We start from the raw sequence: 25,256 nt of genomic DNA on the forward strand, positions 1-25,256 counted from the left end.
TCTTTCAATGCCTTGAAGTTTGTAATGCCAGATCCTAATTCTAATTCCCTCATTGTTTCCTCAAAGTGGGTGGAGACCTCTTGAAGATTATGTCTCCCCCATCTTTATCTACTTTCTTCCTGGATGATCTTCTAGTGAACATAGCAATAGATATCTTGGTAGGTTTGGTAATAATTACTTTACCTTTCTTCTTTTGTGGCTCTTCTTCCTCTAATTTTACTTCTTCATCCTCTCCTTTTCCTTTAGTCAGTAGAAGAGTGGAACTAGTTTTCAATTTCGCAATTCTCTTCTTGCCCTTGTTTACTACCTAAGGAAGCTCGATTTCTAGCGCTATTATGGCCTTTTCCTTAGCATAGGTGCCAAAGTAAGAAGTCGTAGAATCAACTAGCTCATTTAACAATGCCTCAATTCTATTTTTGATATCATCAATATTCACCTCATATCCTTGAGGTTTTACTTATGCTATTATTTCCCTAACTACCTAAATGTATACTTTGTGACTATCAACCATGAAATAAGCATCATCTTTGTAATCTTCAACTAACTTCTTGAAATTCTAAATTTGTTATTTATTTTCTCTTTAAATGCATATATTGGAGTCGATGAAATCCAACTTTGAAGATGCCCAAGATCACCTACATGCAATAACTTATCAAAGGGAAGCCACTGAAGGAGGAGGGTAGAGTAAGGGAAAAACCCTAAACGGACATGAGAGAGAAAGATATTGCAACACAAGAAATATGTATTTACAATATAAAAAATGTGAAATGAAATAAAATGAGGGAGCTCAAATATAAAGAGCTCAAGGAATCTCCTTGAACAAGCTAGAAGACGTTAGGAGATAAGTAAGACAACTAAGCATACATCCACATGAGATAGAAAATCCTGGAACAAGGTGAGAGGATAAGTATGACTTAGTAGAGAACAAAATCTCGTATTGTCAACAACTTATAAAAAACTCCTAGACTACAACTAATAAATGAAATGCATTTACCTAAGTAAGCTTAAGTAATAGAATGAATAAATAATTATTAATTATTTTCTCTAACACCCCTCCTTAAGTGCAACTTAGGGAAATGCCTTAAGCTCACAAAACTCAGAAATGCACAAATGGGTCCCAGCAACAAGGCCATGTTAGGTACCCATGTACAACTGCAAAGAGATGCAACCTCTAAAAATGGAGAAAGAGAGAAAACCATGTGGGAAAAACCCTCCCCCAAAAAGAGGTAAGAACCTAGTCAAGAACTAAAGAAGCCTCCAACTAGGGAAATGTCCCCTAAAACAAGAACAAGGAGTGATCATGAAGAGCATCACTAAAGCATGAAGAAGCCACAAAAACTCTACCATAGAGAAGAAATTTTTGATTTGAAGAACCTCCAAGGAAGAAGAAGACACAAACTGAGCATGTCTATATGGTAGATGATCCATCTCACCCAAATGCATAGGTAGCCAGGTACTGCAATTGCCTTGTATACAAGATCAACCACTGAATACATAGTTCACACTATCAAACCATTGAACAAAGGATGCATTAGAGAAATAGCATAACCCCCCCTTAATGCAGACAAGGTGAGATGACAAGCAACAAAGAAGGTGGGCCAAAAATCTCCTACGGACGAACCAAGAATGACGAGAGAGGAAGAGGTACAAAAACCTATAAAGACATGGTCACAACGATGCTACATGGGGTTAATGTCATGGATGGATACTCACTTGAGAAAGGGAGAAGACCTAAAATAGAAAACAACTATCGCCCCATGGTGCTTTATAAAAATAGTGCATGTACAACTAACTCAAAAACAACATTTATGAACCTGAAATGCAAAAGAGACACTTTATCTTAGTGCTTGTACAAAACTGCTTACAAATGATGTCTACAATAATTAGAACAAGGAAAAAGCTAACCAAAAAGAAAGTACAACCTAAATAAAAAGAAACCATGTCAGGAAAATGATCCTCAAACTTGAAACACCCAAGATATTCATCATATAACAAAAATGCCAAAAACATGATAGAAAGAGCATGAGCTAGAATCTAAGGAAAATGACTACATTTCTGAAAAGGTGACAAAACCAACTTTCTAAAAATATAACATTTTCAAAAAATTGACATGGGAAGCAAACGATATGCATGTCAGAGTCAAAAATACAACTTCAGACTTCAACTAAAAAATGGGAAATAAAATTGCATCAAAACCTAAAAGTGCCTACACCAATGTCTCTATCTTGGAACTAGCTTTTAGACACTTATTTTGGATTGCAAAAATATCTTCGTATGTTCAAGTTATGACCAAAAAACCACAAGTAGGTCAAAATGACCTTGGAGAGGTACAAGGGTTGATGCAAGGATGATGTCATGCTGACATAAGTAGATTGTGAGCTTAAATTTGATAGCTTGGAGACTGTCACCGCAAAGAAAGAGAGCACATGGCATGCCACATGGTAGATCAATGTGGTAGCCACATGGCAAGCATATGATGTGGTAAGGGCCACATGGCAAAGTGTCATTTGGGAGCCCTGCCACGTGTCACACGCAGAATGGCTAAAAAAACCATGAACGTTGACTATGTCGTGACTACGCAAACAAAATCCAACTTGGCACTACTCACTGTGTTAGGTGGCAAGATTAGAGTAGACACTGGCAGAGAGGAGCATTCTAGAAGAAATCAACTGGCAAAACCCATGGTGGTGGAGGAAGCAGAAGCACCGCTAGTAGAAAGAACCAAGGCACTGTCGCGCAGGCAGAGGCAGGGACTAAGTGTCTCAAGGGTGGCATAGCCTATTGCAGTGGGGCATATGCAAAGCGTGAGTGGCCCCATAGTGGTTTTTGGGCAGAGACACGATGGTGCACTCTATGCTAATTTTTTAAATTTTTTTAAGCTTGTGCGTTCATACAATCTAATAGAAGGTCCTCCGAGCTAAAAAAAATTTGCCTCCCAGAGCCCTGTCTCCAAAATTGATGAATTTTATATGGATCCTAGTTGAAAAGTGCCTTCTAAATCCAATGGAAGCATCTATTTGGGCCTAATGTGCCCTAAAAATTTGTTGTTCCCTCGAGTTGAAGAAAAATACACAAACAAACTAGGGTTTGTGACTTCAAATCATAGCTTCAAAAATCTCTCAATCAAGCAATAGAAGGAAGGCTTTGATACCATGTTGGAGTTGATGAAATACAACTCTAAAGATGCCCAAGATCACCTGCATGCAATAACCCGTCAAAGGGATGCCAAGGAAGGAAGAGCATGGAGCAAGGGAAAAACCCTAAACGAACATGAGAGAGAAAAAGATATTGCAACCCAAGAAAATATGTATTTACAATATGCAAAATGTGATATGAAATATAATGAGGGAGCTCGAATGTAAAGAGCTCAAGGAATCTCCTAGAACAAGCTAGAAGACACTAGAAGATAAGTGTGACAACTAAGCATACATCGACATGAGGTAAAAAGTCTTCGAACAAGGTGAGAGGACAAGTATGACTTAGGAGAGAACAAACTCTTGTATTGTCAACAACTTATAACAAACTCCTAGACTACAACTAATAAATGAAATGCATTTATGTAAGTAAGCTTAAAAAATAGAATAAATAATTAATAATTAATTATTTACTCTAATAACGTCAAAGTAGTTGTCCATAATGCTTGCATAATTCTCTCCCATTTTAGCAATATACTTATTAATCTAATATAGAATGGGTACATCTTTTCTCCAAACTATAGTACCTTTTGATGGGAAGAACTTTTGAACATAGAAAAATAAATAGGTCAAGAGTGAACCAAACTTACATGGATTGTTTTTAGAAATTTTGATCCTCTCCATGTTTTTGTTGAAGTAATTTAGTAGTAACTCAGCAAGGTCAAGTGAAAAATTATTTTTGACCACTTTGTATGCCAAATCAACTTCTTTTCAAAATACACTATTCAGCTTGCTTGAGCTATAGATTTTGCAGGCGATGAAATGTATGTTAAATTTCAATTCTATGTCAATCACATAGCTTATCTTCATTCCCCTTCCATCCCACTCGGCTAGGGTTTTCTTCTCCAATTCAACTCAACCTAGGGTTTTAGTCATTTTCACCTTTGTCAACATGGGAAGACTAGTGATCATGTGGATCATCTTCTTAGTTAGCAAAATTGGTTGTTCTAACCACAACTAACCATTGTGCACATGACTAAGGATAAATCTTATCCATTTTACTTGGAAATCTAGTGGCATATGAGGAATGTGATTTAAAATTTTTTTTTGAGATGTTGATGCTTAGGTTTCAACACACCATCAATGCATAACTCCTTCAAACATTCATCCATCTCTAGTGTTATGATATCTTGAATAGTACATTTGAAATGTGAATGAATATCATTAATTAATAGTACCTTTGGAGGAGTTTGATACTATGCTCCACTCAAATCTAGGGTTTCTACAATGGTAGGAGTCAACTTAAAATTTGGTGCCTTCCATTCTACACCTTGAACCAGCATATCTGAACCTTTCTTCTTCTTTTTTATTTCTGGTGGATGCCATCTTCCCTCGGTAGGGTTTGAAAAAATATGAAAACTTTTAGTAACAATTTGTTCAAATCACTTGAATGCTCAAAAGATCACTCTACATAACTCTTGAAAATTCATGGTGAGAAATGACTTTGATTTCACCCTGTTATCAAATTTCTCCTTTTGATTGCCATAAATGCTCGATATGATTATTCACTCAAATGACAGACTATCATCTACTCCGTTTGCATTAAATACTTAGTAGATTCTTCCATGATTTAGGTAACCATACAAAACTTAGTTACTCCTAACTATGCTTGGTAGAGTCTACAACCTGACCTCCCTTGGTAAGGATAGTAACTCAATAGTGATTACCATCTCTTACTCAATGATCCCTTTGCATCTTGAATGCTGATATGGATCTTTCATCCTATTAACTGGAATTGATATTAGATTTCTTCTTCAATATCCTAGTTCCAGTTCTCCTTGGATAAATCATGTGGAAATGGTGGAGTCACCCAATTCTTGAGTGACTTGAACATCATTGCTCAAACTTGCATTTTTAGAAGATTTTGGAACCCATTTCTATCTCATCTTTTTTCTAATGTTATCAACTTTTTTCTTCTTTTCATCTTCAATTCTTCTAGTATTTATATAGTTCTTGGCAAGATGACCAAGTTCTTTGCCAATGAAACATCTTCTAGTAGTATCTCTTTTCCTCATGTGATGTTTCTCATAATTTATTCCAACATGTCCAAATTCTTAACAATAATAAAATTTGCACCAAGTGTTATAGTCCCAACCAAATAAAGCTTTTACAATTTGTTCTGTTGGATTCAATATCTTAGTTTTTCATTTTGATGACTTGTGTCCATATTTTTTACATTTTGTGACATTTACGTTCAAACTTTGGTTTTTCTTTGCATTCATTTGCCCTATGACATTGTTGATTACAATTGTAGCATTTTCCATTGAATTTTGCTTTCCCATGGCACCAACATTTGTTTGATGTATGACCTATCTTACCATAGTAACTACAAGTAGATCTTTGATTCTTTTGAGCTCTAGATGATTCACCTTCTTCAGTATATCCAATTCCTACTTTTCCTTTTTGTCTGTAATGACTTTGCTCATTCATCTAATTCATGTCTACTTTAGATTTCATCATCCTTTTATTAGTTTTTCTTCCAATGTTTAGATCATTCTGCAATCTTTCATTCTCTAATATTAGATTCATAATTTTTTCATTTGCATTCGTGAGCTAATAAATGAAGTCTACTTGCAGAAGGGATAGGTGTCGAATTTCATTATTCTTTCCTTCTATCTCTTCTCTTATCTTTTTTTCTCTTCTATGACTTCACATAGTCATACTGACTGAATTTCTTGCTCTCTTCTTAGTTTTCTTACTTCTTGAAGTGTGGTTTTCTTTTAAAATATTTCTTTAATTGCTTCATCATCTTCATCTAAATTTCTTGAATGGATGTCTTCAATTCTTTATTCAATGTAGAGTGGATCATTCATCTGGATTACAAGATCTTTTCTTCTTTTTAGGGATTGAGAGAGTTGCTCTTTTTCTTTTTCTTTTTATAGGCAATTTCAAATCTAGCTACTCATTGTCAATATCCTTGTCAAGTTTGAATACCTCCATTACCTCTAAAATATTATGAAAGGCTAAGTTACTAAGAGGGGAGGGGTGAATCAGTAACTTATAAAATTTAACCCTTAATTAGAAACTAATCCTTCATGTGGATTTTGAACTAATTGCATTCATGAGAAACTGAAAATATTAAATCATTCATAACACTTGTTGGCACTCAAAATTGCAGCAATAGGAAGTTGTGTTTGCCATTGAATATCTCACACCCAAAAAAAATTGTAACTCACCGCTTTGGGAATGTCTAGTGTCCATACCTAAGAACCTATGTTTCAGATTTTGAGCCGTTTCGAGTTTGTTTGACTAGGTTTTGAATCCCTCAAACTTGGTTAGTTACTATTTCGATACTTTTGCACTTTGCACATAATTGTGGGAGGCCCTATTTGACGAGTTATAATCTTGACTCAGTTGATCAAAATATTTTTAAAAAAAATTTTGTTGCATTAGAGACATTAGAGACTTGTTATATTTTGAGTTTCAAGTTATGCTGAATCCGTTTGATCAGTTTTGAAATATGATTCCAAATGCAATTTCTATCTTTTTACTGGTGTCAGCATTTGCAGATTTGTTGGAACCCCTGCTCATGATGCTATATCTTTAAATCCATGATAGGTGAGGTTTGATGGATTTTACCACTATATTTTCCTCTAAAAATACTTTAAGTTTTCTAGTTTTTAAGTCTTGAAAAATTCATCTACACACTTTTCCAGGTCCTTTCCATTTACAAAAAATCATTTTTTGTCATTGTTTCAATCTGTAGAATCCTAGTAGCCTACTCTGACTGCTCACCATTTGCGCCCAATTATTTTTCATGAGCCCAAATTACATATTTATAATTTCCTCATGATAGAGAAATAATGTCCTAGTTTTCATCTTCCCAAGTGTCCATTTGCCTAGTTTTCAAAGCCAAATCCGAACCCAAATTATTGCTTTCTGACATGTTTACATGCAGGTAATTTTGAGAGGTCAACTTTGATAGCGAATATATTTTGACCCCAGATTCATCATGAGATGATATTTGACAAGTTAAAAGTGTGTGGAATAGAGATTCAATGTGCCAAATTGCAAAGCTTGGTCAGGTGTTTGAGTCAATTTTTAAGGCCAGTCAACAGACTTCCTGGCATGAAATTGACAGTTTGCAGATTATGTAAAATGAGCTTCAAATTGATTATTTAGTAGTTGGATTTGATTCCAGTCAGTATCAGATGATGAATATATTAGTTTGAAGGTTCAGTTGTTCGAAAACAAATTTATTTTTTTAGTTGGACCCTCTCTGGCACTTGACTGACTCCAGTTAGATTGTCAAGATGTTTGGGCATAGAACAATGTATTCAGGGGTTGCAATGTTTGAAATGAAAATTTTTTAGTTATATTCTTTTCAGAAGAATATCATGTTGAAGTAATGTTTGGTGGTCAACAAAGGGATATTTTTTCTTTGATTGATCCTTCTCTTCTCTGCCCAATTGGATAAAGCTCAATCCAAAGTCATATGCATATTTGTATTTTGGTCAAATGAATCTTTTGACAAAGAGGTCCAAAGAATGGTGGTTGATTCTTCAAATACCTACCATAAGGTAACTAGTTATTTGCAAGAGTTTGCTCTTAGTTTTGTCAGCAGAATTGAGCTACATTCAGGAAAGAATTTGATACTTGATGTATTTGGCATGGAAACTAAATTGACAATTGACAATTTTCTATACAAAAGAGTGAATATTCCTAATGAAGGATACTTGTTGATTGAACAAATGGAGGCATTGGTTTCAATTGATGTCAACAGTGGTACAAGTTTTCTTAGTAAAGAGATGTGTGACAAGGCATCATGAACATAAAGGAGACCACAAGAATTTAAAGCACAATATCCACAGTGAGGCCATGACATAAAGACAGGGAATCCTAGCTAAGTTAAAATTGCACATTATCATTTTCTTCTCCTGATTAAAGACAATTATAAAGAGATCTCCAAGAGGATAATTCAATCCTCTGTTGTGTCCTATCCTCCTAATGCTACTATGGAAAGATATATTGGAGGCCTAAATTAGTTCTAAGTTCTAAATAAGAATAGTTAGCTACTTGCTATATGTCACTATTTCAATTCCCCTCCACACTTGCCCTTTCTTGCATTCTTCAATTGCCTCATCTAGAAAGTAACATCATAATGCTATGTTGGAAATCTACTACAAGGGTAGTTGACTCTAGAAAGAGGAGATAAGCAGTCAATAAACAAGGAGCAGTATCCACATTTTAAAGGGGGAGCCAAGCATCTGTAGAACACCCCATATTTAAAGGCAATAGTAGGTAGGAGTGGAAGCTGTTGCCAAATGAGCACATCCATGCCTAAAAATGGGAGTCATAGTGTTGATAGAAAGGGGATCGATGTTTTCAATGGTGGAAACCACTGACAAAGTAGAAAACGTCCACACATGAGCAAAATAGAACACAAAAAAGAAGGGACAAAGTTTTTAAAGAGAAGAAGATGGAATCCCATGCAATCAGTAGGGAAAAAGCAACAAGAAAAGATCTGCATTTGAAAAGACAGATGACATGCAAAGCCATGAGCAAAGACTCTCATGCTGAGAACAAAGAAAGTTTTTTGGTATAGTCAAAGTTTTAAAATGTAACCTCACAACAGGAAAAGGGATTAGTGTTCTCCGAAGATGTCTATGACATCACACCATTGAGGAAATCAAAACAAAAAATAAAATGATAGCCAATGCATATAAAAAGTCATCCTACACAGCAAACAAAGGAAAGATCCTGACTTCAAAGGGAGAACCATTGAAAACAAAGAAGAACTCCACGCCATGCCATAAAAAGACAAGCCTTCACACCATTTGTTTAAAAATAGGAGCTCACACATGGTCAAAGGCACAGGGAGTGGTCAAAGACCCATGTCAGCCAAATGGATTAATGGAGAAGTTGCCAAAAAGGAGAACAACATAGTCGGCATAGAGGAGAGCAGTTGTAGACCCAAAGAAGAGCTGCAACACAAGGAATAGAAAATTATGTCAATGGAGAAACACACAGAGGATGGGGGTGTCTGAAGCTAATTATCCCACATTGAGGATGTGACAAGTTTTATAAGGTTTAAATAACATCATGCATAATCATTAAGTGTCTAATGACAAATATCTTTTGAAGTCACATGCTCATGTAGAGGGGCATGTGGGGTCATAGTCCATATATTTTGACACCCAACGTATATGAGTGCAAGATAATGCAACTCGCGTGAGCATAAGAAAATTTCAATGCTTCTACAGGCTTACACTTGAGCATATGAGAGGAGTTTAAAAAGTAAAGGCTTCCGATGATATGAAAAAGCATGTGTCTCGTAGGGGAAAAAATCAAAATTTTAAGAGGCTCGATCTTTTGCTCAAGCTCAAGCTTGTAGGAGCGTAAAGATAAGGTATAAGGCATTTCGACTATATGCAAAAATGAAGATCCTGTGAGAACATAAAGGTGTATGAGCGTAAAGGAAACTTCAAAGAGTCCCGGTGATACAGTGATGTAAGAGAGTGTAAAGGGTAGCATTCAGCGAATGCACATAAAGGAAAAAATTAAAGCCTTCGATGCTACAAGAAGTGAAAATAATGGAATTAAAGGATTAATTAATTAATTAATTAATATTCTAAATTGTTGTAAGCCAGTCAACTTGCAACAAGTGGCAAGGGGACTTGAGAAAATGAATGTAAAATAAAATCAAAACTCAAGGAAAGTTTCAATGCATGATAATTTAAAATGAAAGTTTTGAATTATTTTGAATTTTAATATAATCTAACTATATGAATTTTTAAAAAAATTCATTTTATTGCAAAACCATGGCTCAAGACCCTGAATTTCAAACTGCCATAATAGGGGCATTTTTTGTCCAAAATATGCACTATAGTATACTGTTGGAACTGAGAGAAGCTGAATTTTCTAGTTTTGAGGTCATATTTTGCACAACAATTCACTGATTTAGTCTATAAGTAGTTTTGCAAATTTTGGGGCATTCTCGATGGAATGAGCAGAATTCAGCATGAAGCATCAAGATCAGATAAAAGGTAGATGTGAAGGCTTGGTGAAGTTTGGATGTGAAGAAAATCAATTCTAAATGGTTTTCTTGGCTTTTAGAAGTAATTTTTTAACTAATTTTCATTTTTACCATGGGTAAAGATTAGGCATGAAATCAGTTACTTGTTAAAATAGATATTTGAGATATTTTGTGCTTGTAGAGGCCTAATGATGAATATTTGATTCACCAGTTGAGGGGAGAGATTAGAGAGTTTTTTTTAACCTATTGAGAAGGTTTTCCAAGTGGACAGATGTCATGTTTTGATCAAATCTAGGAATTAACTCTTCTCCTATATCTTCTTTTCTTTTCCTCATTGTAAGGGTTCCAATTTTTGGAGAAAAACAAGTCACTACTGTGATACCATGTTTTGGATCGAGTTTTGATGTGTTTCCATACTATGATACCACATATTTTTCAACAAATCTCTCTTGTATGAACAACAATAGGAAGATAAATACAGCTAGTTCTAATATGTCAAGTGTTTTCATGTTTTGATTGTACGCATTTGATTGTACTATTTCAAGGAAATGAATACAAAGGAGCAAGAATTTTATTAGTTTTATTCTGATTCTCGTCTCTAGTCTTATTAGATTTTCAATGTTTTATGATCTTTGAACAAAGAGCTTAGGTCATAGTTGTAGTCCCTTAAGGTTGTATGTTGATTCATTGTTGCTTATGACTCAAGGAGTTATGTAAATACTTCAGGGAATCAATAGGGTTGCAAGTTTATTGAGAAGGATATCATGTAAGAATGAGATTTAGATTGAACATGGATGTCTATTTGTAAGGTGAATGGATAGATCATATATCTGAAGATACAAATATGTCTCAGATATCTATATGTATGTGACTAATTCATGGAATTTTCCAATAGATAAGGCATTGATCATTTATAGGATCACTTGTTCATGTTGCTGCATATTAGGGGTTTTGTTGAATTCAAAATCTTTTAATCAAATCAGTTTAGTTTTGTAGTGGGTTGAAAGGAATTAACCCTCACTCTGTTAGATTGTGGTGATTGATCAAGAAAGTACTGTACATACTTCATAATTAGTGGGGTTTGGGGCATCGCCTTGAAATTTTTTTTTTGGTACTATTCTCCATTTGTAGAAATTTTTTTGGTACTATTCGCCATTCATAATTTTGCCACTAAAGTTATGGCTAATCATGGCCGACATGTTATAACCCTAAAGTGGTTTAGTACTTGTATAAAAGGGTTTAGGGTTGGGTATTTTTTATTTTTATGGTGTGATGTGAAATTGGTTCTTGTGGCGGTATTGAGCTATAAGGGATTACGGATTGTAACCAAGTTGTAATCACTAGATTGTAATAAGAGTGGACTTGCTGTTTGGTGGATGTAGCCCAGGGATTGGGTGAACCAGGTTAAATCTTGGTGCTTTATGTTCATTTCTATGTGATCTATTATTTTCTATTATTGGTTATATTTGCATGTAGTTTTTATTTCTATGTGTGGTTTATCCTAACAAGTGGTATCAGAGCCTAGTTGTTTTTCAGTTATCCTCTGCAGGAAAGTTTCACAGTTGAGTGGGAGTCTCATGGTTGAGTGGGAGAAATGGCAGATGAGGGTAAGCTGAAGGTTGACAGGTTTAATGAGCAAAACTTTTCGTTATGGAAGATGCAAATGGAAGACTATCTATATCAAAAGGATTTATGGAAGCTGTTGGAAGGAAAAGCCAATAATTAGGGAACTATGTCAAAGGCTGAATGGGATCTTTTGGATAGAAAGGCACTTGGAATAATTTAGTTATGCTTGGCACCATCGGTGGCATTTAATATTACAAAAGTAAAGATGACAAAAGATTTGATGAAAACCCTAGCGACACTGTATGAAAAGCCCTCTGCTTCAAACAAGGTATTTCTCATGAAGTGTTTATTTAATATGAAAATGGAAAAAGGTGGATCTATTGCAGATCATTTAAATGAGTTTACTACTATTACTAGTTAGTTATCTTCTTTGGGTATCAATTTTGATGAATAAATTAGGGCTCTCTTGATTTTGTGTTCTTTTCCTGAAAGCTAGAATGGCTTCGTAATGGCGGTGAGTAATTCTATTTTTGGATCTAGTACCCTAAAATATGATGATGTGATCGGTGTTGTTTTGAGTGAGAAGACTCATAGGAAATCCTCACGTGGATCTACATCAGGAAGTGCTTTGAATGCATAAAGCAGGGGTAGAACGATTAAGAGAGGAAGTAACTCTAGAAATTGTGGAAAAGAGGAAAGTTAAATGGGAGGAGGTCTCAATCGAGAGGACCAAACGATTGTTGGTACTGTGGGAAACTAGGCACAAAAAGAAAGATTGATGGAATCGAAAGAAAAATGAAGGAGATAAATCAGATGGAGACAAGGAGGAAAATGTGGTAAGTAACAAATTCGAAGAGGATGCTTTGCTTCTGTCTTTAGAAAGTGTAGATGATTCATGGGTTTTAGATTCTGGTGCTTCATTTCATGCTAAACCTCATAGAGGTTATTTCATTTATTATGTCCAAGGGGATTTTGGACTTGTTTATTTGGGGGATAATGAACCCTGTCAAATTGTTGGAAAGGGAAAAATTAAGATTAAGTTGCAAAATGGGAATCATTGGCTACTACATGAGGTAAGACATGTTCCAAGGCTGAGTAAGAATTTAATTTCAGTAGGGAAACTCGGTGATGAGGGTTGTGTAGTTACTTTTAATGATAAAAATTGGAAGGTTTCAAAAGGTTCCCTTGTAGTAGCAAAAGGTGTGAAAGTAGGCACCTTATATCTTTGTACAAGTCATATTGTTCCTTCTACTTTGATTGTTTCAGAGAAAAATGAATGTTCAGAAACAATTGCTGCAGTTGAGCAGGGAGAACAAATAGCTGTTGTAGATTCTAATACAGCATTGTGGCACAATAGACTTGGGCACATGAGTGAGAAAGATATGAAAGTACTTCATTCAAAGAAAGTTTTACCAGGTCTAAAATGTGTTAATATTGATTTTTGTGAAAGTTGTGTGTATGGAAAAAAAAAAAGAGTGAGTTTTGTAAAGACTGGGAAGGAAAACAAAAAGGAGAAATTAGAGCTTGTGCATATAGATGTATGGGGACCAGCTCAAGTATCTTCCCTTGGTGGCTCTCATTATTATGTTAAATTTATTGATGATGCAACTAGAAAAGTATGGATTTATTTCCTTAGAAAAAAATCTAATGTATTTCAAACTTTTAAGAAATGGAAATGCTTGGTTGAAAATGAGACTTGTTAGAAATTAAAATGTCTCAAATCTGATAATGGTGGTGAGTATTGCAGTCATGAATTTGAAGATTATTGCTCCTCTAATGGTATTCATAGAAAAAAAATTGTTCCAAGGACTCCACAGGAAAATGGAGTGGTTGAATGCATGAATAGGACTATAATGGAGCTTGCAAAGAGCATGAGGTTGCATGTTGGGTTGCCATTACACATGTAGGCGGAGGCTATCAATACTACAATATATTTGATTAATAGAGGTCCCTCTACTCCTTTGGGTTGTGGTATTCTAGAGGAGGCATGGACTGGTAAGAAGGTGAGTTATTCTTTTCTCAAGACCTTCGGTTGTGAAGCTTTTGCTCATATAGACTCTGAAAATAGAACCAAGCTAATGTATATGAGCAATGTTAGTATGCTAATACAAACCAAATTTAAATAAAGCTTCTACAAACTAAACAAAATTCATAAACTTCAAGATAGACTAAGATGAGCTCTCAATTGAGAATATGAGCCATTAATGGGCTCTCTCAATGAGAAGCTCTCTTGTTGAGTAGCTTTGTCTAAATAGATAGGATGTATGCTCAAGCTTTATACTTCAAAAAGGGCTTCAAATAGAGTTGGAATTTGGGTGTGAGTGTATGGTTTTGATGTTAAATGGCTTCTCAAAATGGCATTATGACTTTACTTCATGGATTGTGTTATTTTGCAAAGGGGAAGGATCCAATTTATAGGCAAGAGGCTTGAGGGATTGAGGGCTAAGATGCAAGGATGGGAAAAAGCTTATGGAGGGCTCAAATTGCATGAGAAGAGAGCACATGGATTGTGCTTCTTTATAGCCAATCAAGGAGTGACACATGTCACATGGTGAGAGGATGGAGGAAAGGGGAAGGATGAGTCAACAAATGAGGCTCAAGGGATAAAATCTTCATAAAGACCCTCATAATGACTTGTAAGAGCAATAAAAGGGCTTGTAAGAGTCATTTATGACTTTGTGGGCTTTATAAAGTTTTGTGGTTGAGAATATATGTGAGAGATACCATGAAATTCGAATTTGAGGGTTTAGGGGGGTTTTAAGCTTGCTTAGGGTTGTAAAAATGATTAGAGGAAGGGTTAGAGATGGCTTAGGACTAGGCAAGTGGATGGCAAGTGGATTGCAATTAATGAGGGTGGGTGAAGGAGGAGATATTTGTTAACTTTGGCTTGGGTTAGTAAGTTTTAACCCATGTTTAGGGAATGTGACAAGGGTAGGAGGGGATTAGGATTAGGTTTAAAGACATCTTCTAGAAGAGTCTAGACTTTGGATGAGGATAAAGACTTTCTAGAATAGTCTAGAATTTCCTAGGATGAGGATGAAGACTTTCTAGAAGAGTCTAGAACTTATTAGGATGAGGATAAATTAAATTTTTAGGAAATAAATAAAGTTTTATTTATTTCAAGGGTTTGGGTTGAGGAGATATTTATTAAAAAAAATTTAATAAACATGAGGATTAATATTTAATCTTAATTAAATATTTTGAATTGGGATTAGGGGTAGGAAATGATGGGATTAGCCTTTAATCAAAATTAAAGAAGGATTAGAAGATTTTGGAAGAGGTTATTGGTCATAAGGAAATTGGCCAAGTTTTGGGCAAAAAATAAATTTTTTATTTATTTTAGGATTTTTGGTCAATTTATTAATTAAATAATTAATAAATAAGGAAATAATGTTTAAATAAGATTTAAACATTTTTGGGAGGGATTCCTTAATTAAATATTTTTAATTAAGATAAAGGGATTTAATGGCATAAAAATTAATTAATAAATGATGATGTCATCAGGGATTTTTTCAAAAAATAAAATACTTTATTTTTTAAAGGATTTTTAGGTGTCTACAGCTAGAAGCAAAATCAAAGAAATGTGTCTTTGTTGGATATGGCATTAATGAATTTTGGTTATAGGCTTTGGGATTTTGAAAATCATAAAATTGTTAGAAGTCGGAATGTCATATTCAATGAGAAAGTGTTGTACAAAGATCTGTTGTAGCAACATTAGAAGAAAGAAGATGATTATGTAGTGTTGGATGATACTCCAAAATCTATTGTTCTAGCCATTCCTCATGATGTGCAACAACTGCAGCAACAAATACCACACACACCAATGAATGTTAGATGGTCAATGAGGCAAATTAGACCTCCACAAAGATTTTCTCCCTCTTTGTATTCTATTTTAATTACTAATGCTGGTGAACCTGAAAGTTATGATGAAGCTATGTAGGTGGATACTAAGATTCAGTGGGAGTCTGCAATGAAAGATGAAATGGACTCTTTGTTGAAGAATAAGACATGGGATTTGTGCAAGTCACCTACATGTAAAAAGGCTTTATAGAATAAGTGGGTTTACAGGTTGAAAGAAGAGGAGGAGGTAAGAAAATATTTAAGGCCAGTTTAGTTGTAAAAGGATTTGCATAGTAAAAGGGAATTAACTTTGATGAGATATTTTCTCCTATTGTTAAAATGACTTCTATCCGTACTGTTTTAAGTCTTGTGGCTATTGAAGATTTGCATTTAGAGCAGCTGGATGTTAAAACAACCTTCCTTCATGGTGATTTGGATGAAAAAATCTATATGGCTCAGCCACAAGGATTTGAGCTCAAAGGTAAGGATAACTTAGTGTGCAAATTGAAGAAAAGTTTATATGGCTTGAAGCAAGCACCTCGGCAATGGTATCTAAAATTTGATAGGTTTATGCATAAGCATGGCTATAACAGGTGTCATTTAGATTATTGTGTTTATTTTAAGAGGTTGGTTGATGATAGCTACATTATTTTATGTTTATATGTTGATGATATGCTTGTAGCTAGGTCTAACATGGATCATATTAAGGGGCTGAAACGTCAGTTAGCACATGCATTTTCTATGAAAGATTTGGGGGCAGCAAAACAAATCCTTGGTATGAAGATTTGTAGAGATAGGAAGAACAGAACATTGATGCTATCTCAGGCTGATTATGTTGAGAAGGTGTTGCAATGTTTCTCTATGGAGAATGCTCAAGCTGTCAGCACACCTTTACCTGGTCATTTGAAATTGACTAAGGAGATGTGTCCTAAGACACAAGAAGAGGAGGATAAGATTTCCAAGGTACCTTATGCTTCAGCTATAGGAAGCTTGATGTACGCTATGGTATGCACTAGGCCAGATATTTCCCATGTAGTGGGAGTCGTTAGCAGGTATATGAGTGATCCAAGATTCGAGCATTGGAATGTTGTCATGTGGATTCACAGATATTTAAGAGGAACATCCAATAAGTGTTTACACTTTAGGGGATCTACTACTAATTTACAGGGCTATGTTGACTCAGATTTGGTAGGGGATATTGATACCAGGTAGAGTACTATAGGTTATGTCTTTACTGTTGGTGGGGCAGCCGTGAGCTGGGTTTTTAGGTTACAAAAGATTAATGCTCTATCCACTACAGAGGCAGAGTATGTTGCTGCTATAGAGGTAGCCAAGGAGATGATATGGCTTCAGTTCTTCTTGGAAGAATTGGGACATCCTTAGAAGGATAATTATTTGTTCATAGATAGTCAAAGTTCCATTCATCTTGCAAAGAATGCAACTTTGCATTCTATGACCAAACACATACAATTGCGGTACCATTTCATTCGATTAGTTTTGGAGGATGGATAGTTAAAGAAGGAGAAGATTCATACTAATGACAATCTAGTAGATATGTTGACAAAGGTTGTAACACTAGAGAAGTTGAACTCCTCTTCAGCTTCAGTTGGTCTTTTAGACTAAATATGAATAAAAGAATAGTAGAGTCCAGGGTGGTTTGATCCATTGGGAGCCCCATGTGGTAGTGGTATTGCTACAGGATCAGTCTCCAAGTGGGAGATTGTTGTTTAGTGTGGAGCCTGATCAGTCCCCAAGTGGGAGATTCTTAGATTGTGGTGACTGATTAAGAAAGTACTATACATACTTCATAATTAGTGGGGTTTGGTGACTGATTAGGAAAGTACTGTACATACTTCATAATTATGAAAAAAAAAATTGGTACTATTCGTCATTTGTAGAAATTTTTTTGGTACTATTCGCCATTTGTAGATTCGCCCCTAAATTTATGGCTAATTATGGCCGACAAGTTATAACCCTAAAGTGGTTTAATACTTGTATAAAAGGGTTTAGGGTTGGGTATTTTTTATTTTTATGGTGTGATGCGAAATTGGTTCTTGCGACAGTATTGAGCTATAAGGGATTATGGATTGTAATCAAGTTGTAATCACTAGATTGTAATAAGATCGGACTTGCTATTTGGTGGACGTAGCCAAGGGATTGGGTGAACCACGTTAAATCTTGGTTCCTTGTGTTCATTTCTGTGTGATCTATTATTTTTTGTTATTGGTTATATTTGCATGTAGTTTTTATTTATGTTTGTGGTTTATCCTAACACACTCAACTTGTGAGATTCATAGATTTGCATTTAGCTACTATAGATTTGTGTCATTTCATGAGTTATTAGGAGATATAAGGGGTTTTCATTTGTAGTAATTAGGTTCAGATTTATGTTTTAAATGCACTGGTACCATATCTTAGAACCTCAAGGTTAACCTACCTAGGTCTTGTAGAGCTTGAAGTGAAGAAGGAGTTATGCCTTAAAGTTTGCCCAAGATTGTAGTTAGGTGTATCTATCATGGGAAGTTGCTAGCCTTAGATGCATTTTTCTAGTTTCTTGGTTACTTTCAAAACTATTAAATCAGGAGCCTACAACACTTTTGACACACAAATTGCTAACCCAAAAACCTTCCAAATAGAAAGTAAAACTAGGGTGGGGATGATACCCAATAGCTTTAGTATTATAGTATACTATTGGCTAGTTACAGCTTACAATGATCACTTCTAATGATCTACCATGTTAGGGGAAATAAGGATTGCTAGGTCTACTTTGCAAAGGATTTAAAAACATATAATGAAGTATGCACTTGTTAAAGAGATTTACACAAGACTGTTAGGTCTACCTTATTTAAAGATTTGATTAATCCACCCGTTAGGATGAAGCAGTGGCTGATCTCTGATCTACAACTTGGTTTGCTGAATGAGATTCCTTTAAGTGTACAAATCACCTTACTATGATAGATAAAGTATTGCTACTCCTTATACTACTATAGCCTTTGTAATTCGCTCTTCTACTCTTCTTTGATTATTACATTACTTTCATCTCATGTCATTTTAATACATTGGATGTGACACAATACATTACATATATACCAATTCAATTTAAAAAGTACAAAGTCAGCCACAATACAAGTTTACACAAATATTACAAAGTCATCCAAAGTGTAGAAGCTCGGGTTCTAAAGATTGACTCGGTGAGGCTATGATGCTTGACATCCACTGTCAATGCTCAGTATTGTCATGCACTTGGTAGATGTAGATGCTTGGTCCATACTGATCACTTCCAAGTAGTATTGAACTTAGTCTACATTGGTGACTCAGTAAGTACTGTAAAACTCATCATATAAATTGAAACATTTGATTCACACTACATAGCTTGATTAATGCTATCACTACAAGCTTGGTATAAACTGAGTCACTTGCTTAACACTAGACTTGCATCACATCAACTACGAACTTGGTAAGCACTGCACAACCTGATTTGCATAGGTAAACTTGGCATACACTGAGATGCTCAATTTATACTATTGATCATCACCATAGTAGTAACTACTTGGTACAAACTGAAATCTATCCAAAGGACTCGGTAGAAACTGTAGAACTTGGTAGCAACTAAAATGGTTCATTAACACTATTAACTATACAATATGCTTGGTAGATACTTACAATTTGAATAAGCACATGTCACTAATAATAAACACAATTGGAATGTCAACAAGGACATCATACATGCCATGATTGTGCATCTCTTCTTGTACAATTGACTATAAGGAATGCATTAAATTTGATTTATCTTCACTATGAGAACAATTAACCTACAAATCATATTTTGGATGTGCATAAAATTCTTTACCATCCTCAAAAAACTAGTTAGTTACCACGTAAAAACAACTACTATGAAAGTGCTCACAAAAAGAAGGCTTATTAATATCACGGTCATCATCAAATACTTCAATAGAAAAAACCTTAAATGCATCAAAACCATTTTCATGTGATTCATCAACACAAGAAGAAAACTCAAAATTTGAAGAACAATCTTCAACACCACCCTCTTCATCATATGGAAAATCAAAGCTTATTTCATGTGCATAAATCCCACTATCACATACTTCACTCAAATCTTATGAAGAGCCAATTAATTCTTCATTAATCTCAACCTCAAAAACCATATAAGAAACTTCAATAGGAGTAAATCAAAATTAACACTTGTAGATATATCCTCAAATAAGATTGAAGAATTCAAATCTAACTTTAAATCAATACAAACAATGATAGTGGTAGCTCTATCAAATGCATATTGATCATGCAAGACTTCATGTTCATGCAGAGTTTCAACTTTATAACCAATATGTTTGAATGAACAAAGAATCTTTTTTTTGGTTATGGATCAAACCTTGGGAAAATAACTTCAATATAAATTGAATTAGATCCAACACACTTAGAAATACCTTCAATACTTTTTGGAATTGTTAGAGTAATACAATATTTTCTTATTAATTAAATCATGTTGGCTTAATTAGTAAGTCACTTATTATCTCTTGTTTACTTAAGCTAAACTTTGGGCATGTAATAATTAATTCTTTTATTAATTATTATATTGTAATCTAGGTTTTACCTTTTTACGATTTTTATCTCCTTTATAAGGAATTTTCTCTTTATACTAATTAATTCACTTTTGATAAAAGAAATTTCTCTTTTTTCTCATCAAGAATGTCTCATCTATGGATTTAGGAATTTCAGCCTCCATAGCTTTTGCTTCTCACTCTCTTTGATAGGTGTTAGCATGCAGGTGATTCTTGGGAGCTATGGCATTGATCTTTCATCAAATTCAACATGGTACCAAAGCTCTAGATCTTCATGCCCCTATTTTGTTTATGACAAGTTTGACTTGGCTTTTAGATCAATTATTTTTCTTTCAAAGAGTTTCATTTTTGTGAGTTTGATTATATTGGATCTAGGGAGTTTCCTTTTTTTGATGCACTTTGAGCCCAAATGGACCTCACCATTGAGCTCAGAGTTCCCAAAAATCATTATTTTCATATAAAATTTATCCAATTCAGACATAGCTGGAATATAAGGAAAAATAATTTGTTCTTGGATTGGGCATGCTTCTCAAGGCAACAATTTTATGATATTTTGGCATGAAAATCAAGTTATTTTGCACAAAATGAAAATTTTTTGGCATGGAAATCAAGGTTTTCTGGTACAAAATTGAAATTTTTTGACACAAAAATTGAGATAATTTTTAGTACATAATAGCATGCTTTTTGACATAATTTTGGTACAAAACTTGCACATTTCTTGAGATAGTTTTTGGTACAAACTAGCATGCTTCTCAAGGTAATTATTGGTATGGTGGGCACACTTCCTTATGCATTTTAGCATGTATATTGAGCCAATGATTTTTTGTCTTGTTATTATAGCTCTTTTTGACCTACCTATGATATTTTGGTCATAACTTGGTCATCTCAACTTCATTTTTGACAAACAAGATATCATCGAAAAGTGGACTCTAAGCACGTCATAATGTTACAATTTATTTGGACTTTTGATGTAGTTTGGTTTCTTGTTTATGAAGTCAAAGATAAAAGTTCTATTTTTCACTCTATGAGACATATCTTGAGCCTTTTTTAATCCAATTTAGGAAATCTTTATATCATTGGAAAGGTTTGTTAGAGCTCTTTCTAATGAGTCTAGTTATTTTTATAGATTCAGGTTTAGGCACATTCTATTCAATTTTTTATTTTATTTTTTGTATTCTAGTGGATATATTTTTTTTTGTAATTCATGTGATTGATTTTCTTGCTGATGATTTTTTATGGGTTGTACCATCTCTTGTATCATCCTTATACCTCTTTTGATCTTTTTTGACATCCTTTTGTAGTATTTTTGCAAACACACTAAGATAAAGTGCCACTTGATTTTATTTTGAGATGTTTCACATCTTTGTGTTTTTTTTTACTCACACTACATTATAAAGTTCCTTGGGGGGTTTCACGTTGGCCATATTTTCCATATTCCTTTGTCAAGTGAGTGTTCTTTCCATGATATTAGCCTCATGATGTATTGATGTCACGTGTCATTATAGGTGTTTGTACTTCTTTTGCACTCTAGATGTTCCTATTTCTTCTTTTTGCAAGAGATATTGCATTCATTTGTGTTCATGTCTTACCTCTCACCATTATAGAGGGGTTATGTTGGTTCTATTTCTTTCTTGGTTTGATGGAGTGAGCCATGTATTCATTATTTGATCCTATATTCTAGGTGACTGTAGTGGCTAGATACCTCTTGATTTCAGTGAGATGGATCATTTACCATATAGACATTATTTCATTCTTGTTTTTGGAGGACATGAAGATACCTTCCATCTTTGATTGGTCATCTCTTTAGACTTAGTCTTTTCTACCTGGTCATGTTCTATATAGTGGAGGTTCTTGAGATCAACACTTTGTTAGTGTTTGCAGCTTCAAGCTTTAGTAGTGTTCTTCATAATCATCTTTTCTTCCTATCTTCTAGGATATTCCATAGAATTTAGGCTTCTTTTTTCCTTCACTTGTTCTTTTTAGCATTATTTCCATCTCTTTTTGGAGTAGGGTTTTTCCCATGTGGTTTTCTCTATTTCTCCTCTTTTCAAATATTTGATTGTGCTTGGGTACCTCATTAGGCTTTGTTGTCAGGACCCAAATTTACTTTTAGTCATAATTTTGAAGTTTTTAGCTACTCCCTAAGTTTATCTGGGGGGGGGGAGAGGGGGGGTGTTAGAGTAATAAAATATTTTCTTATTTATTAAATCATATTGATTTAATTATTAAGTCACTTATTATATCTAGTTTACTTAAGCTAAAATAATTAATTCTTTAATTAATCCTTATCATACAACCTAGGTTTTACCTTTTAGGGTTTTGATCTCCTTGATAAGGATTGATCTCTTTGTAATAATTAAATCACTTTTGATCATAGAAAATTCTCTTTTTACTCATCAAGAATGTCTCATCTATGGATCTAGGAATTCCAACCTCCATAGCTTTTCTTTCTTTCTTTTTGTGATAGGTGTATGCATGTAGGTGATTCTTGGGAGTTGTGGGGTTGATCTTTCATCTACTTCACTAGGAAAAATTAACTATGAATTCACAATGGTAGCTACAACAATATAATTATCCTTGTCAAACACATCAACTTTATGCAACCATTCATGTTTATATAAAGTTTCTTCCACACAATGTACATGCTAAAATGAAAATTTAGGAGAATCAAGATATCCATCATACCTAGCATTTGTGTTCAAACTTTTTTCCTTGTAGAAACTCATGGATTCTAGTGCCAAATAGATCGAATGATCCTCAAATGTATATCTTTTGTAATCATGAGCTAATAGTACTGAAATCTTCTCACTACTTAGCAATGAATCCCCATTAGTTTCCCCTTCTTGGTTGAAAGTATGAATTAATTTATGTGGAACACTCATAACAACAATATCATTAAAAAAATAATCTACAAAATTTAGAAACATTTTTACAACTTTTAACCTTATCATCCACATGATTAACACACACCATTGTTACTACTATTGCAATATTCCTCCTCTACATACAAGCTATCATAAGAAACATTTTTAGTTATGTATTCATCTTCTTCATGTTGAGACTATTCTTCTAAATAGTTATATGACATACTATCATATTTCGATTTGATATAGGGAGGACTAAGGATAACTAGGGCCAAAGGCACACCTAGCTACCAAAGTCACTTGCAAGAGTAACAATAACAAAAACACAATACAAAGAACAACAATGAAAGAGATAGAAAAGAAAAGCACTTTATTGATTCATCAATTCATCCCAATACATGCTCAGTTGTAAGGCCTTCTGGGTTATGACCAACATTACTATTCAAACTTTGATCTTCAACGATGATCTTTGTATTCTCACTCTACTTCTACTCTTCCTTATCTACCAATCATGCCTAAGAATCTACCCAAGACCCCTTTAAGTGCATGCACAAACACATGTCGACCTATTCCAAATTAGTAACTAAATAAATCCTTACATTAAATGGAAATCCAATCATAAGTTGGCTCTCAACTAATATTAAATAAAAAAATTAAATATGAAAAGTCGGCTTGAATTGGAACCAAACATAGACAACTTGGCCAAAGAAGGACCAAAACAAATACTAGCACTCAACAATGCTTGAAACATACATGAACTTAACACCAGCAAAAACTCGATGACCACAAAGAACTTAGCACTAATAGGAACTTGGCACCAACAAGAACTTGACAACAACTAAGAACTTGTCACCAACTATGACTTAAACAACGAAAAAGAACTCGAAACCAACCAGAAGCTTGGAAACAAATAAGAGCTTGATAGCAATGTGAGCTCAACAATAATAGAGAAACAAGGAAAACATGCAAGATAACAAAGCAACTCAAGATTCTCCTACATTAGGATTTATCACATTCACTAAGGTTTTTAACATCCTCACTATCATTAACACAAGATTAAATGTGACTAATATCCTCCAACATAAGTGCATTAATCATTTTCATTGTTTTATGAATATGGTGAATATTTTCTAGTCTCATTTCAGCTAACCAATTGATTGAATCAGGTCTACGTATGCATAAAAATAAACAAGACCATAACACTTCTTGAGGTCTTAAAGATATATGAAATTTAATTATTTCTGATTTAAATTTATTATAAATAGAATCTCATATTGGTCTTTAGCATTTCCCACTCTCATTCTTATGAAGAAAACAACCCAGCTATTAAATTCTCTTTTCAATGTGGTAATTCCTTCACAATCACTTTGATAACTTAGTAATCCAGTTTTAGATGTAAGATCTATATCCATTTTAGTATTACACATCTTACTCTTTTTGCCAAAATCACTAAATAGAGACAACCATTTATGCCAAATAGAAGAAACATAAAAGATTTTTGATGTTCTTTACAATCAATAATCCATATCTAATTCTACAAAGTTTCAATAGTTACAAGATTTTCCCACATCTGACAAATTTGATATTAAATTTTTTGTAGTAGTTCTTCTCTTTCAACATTTTTTATACTTCAATAGGAGACTTCAATAAGTTGAAAATATGGCGTATGATAAATTACTTCTTGTGTTACATTTACCTATGGCTTCTAAGATAAGAAACCTGCATACCCTTGAGAAATTTGCAGCCACTCCTTACTTCAAGAAGATTGAAGGTCACCCATAGATCTGAACTATAATACATCTCCAACATATGCTATATGTCAATTTCTTCAAATATTTATAACATTGAATGTTTTAGTACCTTTTAGTACTGGTTAAAGATGAGAGTCACCACCCCATATAAGATTTGGGCCAAATCTTTAACAAGATCTTGCACAATACTTCAAGACTCATTTGCCTATGTGACTCAAAGCAGAATGACATGATTTTTCCTCAAGAAATCACAAATTTTCTCACTTAACAGGGAAGATTCAATTCACTTATATACACTTCAATGGACAACCTACTAAACTATATCAAAGTTGAAACTAGTATGGATGCTGCACAAATTTTCAACACCTCTAGATATGGTTTTTCTTCACTTTCCCTAGAAAAGTCACCATTTTCTTCCCTCCCAAAATTGCATTAGGTTTACACTACAAAATAAAAACCACCATGCCCTAGCTGAAACCTTATGA

The sequence above is a fragment of the Cupressus sempervirens genome, chromosome 5 (genome assembly GCF_028749045.1).
Source record: "Cupressus sempervirens isolate cs-2001-9-10 chromosome 5, ASM2874904v1, whole genome shotgun sequence".
Taxonomy (NCBI): domain Eukaryota; kingdom Viridiplantae; phylum Streptophyta; class Pinopsida; order Cupressales; family Cupressaceae; genus Cupressus; species Cupressus sempervirens.